Here is a 2,535-nt window from a genome sequence, read left to right on the forward strand (position 1 = left end):
CAAACTTTGATGAGCAGTTCTCGATAATCACTTCTTAGCAATTATTTATTATTACAGTTTAACATTATAAAATTAACAAAAATAATATAAATCTCATATTCTGGCGAAATAGCCACATGGCAGCCAAAAACCATATATTCCCTTCCTGTTCTTCCTCCCCTCTCCCCCCTCCTTCGTGCATTCTTTCCAAAAATCAGGACTTTTTTAAAATGCTGCGGGACGTGGGACAAACTGTTGAAAAGTGGGACGTCTGGTCACCCTACATATAACAGACAACATTTAAAATGGCAATTTCCTAAAGAGTTAGAGAGTTAAAGAGAGACAGAAATAGCAAAAAGTGTTTGTAACACCTTTTGTTTTAAAGAAGCCTATTTTATATGATTGCATTACTTGGAACATGAACATTTTTCTATATTACAACACCAAACAATAGCACATAGTGTGGGAGCAAATGGAAAGTGAAGGGAGTGATTGAATATAATCAAGATAAATTCCATGCCATAGGAATGGTGAAGCAGATATAGCTCCACATTAGCTTTCATATTCAAATTCTTTTAACTTTGAAAATTTCTGCCAATTGTATTTAGACACAAGGTGTCAGCACAGCCTTGAGCTCAAATAATTCTCATCAGACTATCCAGATAATTGGGTAAGGCAGATTTGGTATAAAGGCAGCAATGTGGCTTAGTGTCCCTCTTCTGTGTCAGGCATTCTGTTTAGTTATTTAGTACTGACGGTTTTCAAATGCTGTAATATAAACTCAAAGGGGTGCTCAAAAAGAATGTTGAGACAAAGCAGAACACCATAGGAAAGCTATAAAATTTATCCAATGGGGTTTTATAATAAATCATATGGATTTTACAGAAACATTGTATGGCAATAAATCTCTAATAAGATTATGATTTATGTATAAAGTTTACTGTTGTTTCATGCCTAATTAGAAGTCATGCATCTCAGACTATTAATAATAAAAAGCTATTGCTACACATACATGGTATCACTAACATGTACCTGCTCAGACTCAAGCAGAATCCAACCAACAGTTTTCAAGAGTACATTGAAGAATACATTTTTTTAGATTTCTACTTTTTATAACAGATATTTCATTTATTTATAACCCACCATTAACTGACTGTCAGATATTCATCCACGTGCTTGAGAATGACATGGGACATTACATTAAGATAAAAGGGTCTATTCACCAAAAAGACATGACAAGCCTAAATGTATATCCACTAATAGCTGAATCTTTGCCTTTCATCCTCAATTATTTTTTTAGGATAAATTTGCTGGATCCACGTATGTACCTTTTTAAGGCTCTTGACAAATCACGCCATACTGCCCTCTAGAAAGGTTGCACTAGTTTATGCACATACCCAGAATGGATGAGAAATGCTTCTTCTCTTCATTTTCACCAAAACCAGACGAGCATTCCATCTAAAATAGTTTTTAAATATGGTTTTGTTATTTTCAGTTTCTCTTCATTGTTTCTAATCACCAGATAAATGCAACTCAAAACTATCCTGAGATAGCACCTAACCCCAGTGAGAATGGCCCACATCACAAAGTCTCAAAGCTACAAATGCTGGCATGGATGTGGTGAGAAGGGAACACTTTTACAATGCTGGTGGGACTGCAAACTAATACAACCTTTTTGGAAGAAAGTATGGAGAAACCTCAAAGAACTCAAATTAGACCTCCCATTTGATCCTGCAATTCTATTACTAGGAATCTACCCAGAAGAAAAAATATCCTTTTATCATAAGGACACTTGCACTAGACTGTTTATCACAGTTCAATTTACAGTCACCAAAATGTAGAAACAGCCTAAACGCCTGACGCCCGCCAACCCAGGAATGGATTAATAAACTGTGTTATATGTATACCATGGAATACTATTTAGCCACTAAAAAAGATGGCGATTTTACATCTTTTGTACTAACCTGGATGGAGATGGAGCACATTCTTCTTAGTAAAGCATCACAAGATTGGAGAAGCAATAATGCAATGTATTCTATTCTAATACGAAGGCAGTAGATGAGCTAATACAGGGGGGCGGGCGGGTAGGGAAATGAGCAAGTGGGTAGAGGGAAGGAGGGAGGAGGATGGGGGATCATGGTGCACGGCACAACTCTTGGGGGTGCAACACAATTATAAGAGGGACTTTATTTAACAAATGAATCAGTGCAACCTAATTCTTTGTACCCTCAATGAATCCCAAGCAATAAAAAAATTTTTAATTAAAAACAAAAACAATTTCTCCTACTAACAGCAGCTATAAAATCATAAGGTTTTTTTAAAGCATAGGTTCTTGTACTCCACTTCAAAACAAGATGAGTGTGATGTTATTTATATGTAAACCTAGTACTTTGAAAATGCTTAAGAATGTTTGAGGCTTGGCGCCTGTGGCTCAAGCGGCTAAGGCACCAGCCACATAAACCTAAGGTGGCGGGTTCGAATCCCCAGCCCGGCCCGCCAAACAACAATGATGGCTGCAACCAAAAAATGGCCAGGCGTTGTGGCGGGCGCCTGTGG

This window comes from Otolemur garnettii, unplaced genomic scaffold, assembly GCF_000181295.1.
Source record: "Otolemur garnettii isolate 467f Iridium unplaced genomic scaffold, OtoGar3 scaffold00178, whole genome shotgun sequence".
Taxonomy (NCBI): Eukaryota; Metazoa; Chordata; class Mammalia; order Primates; family Galagidae; genus Otolemur; species Otolemur garnettii.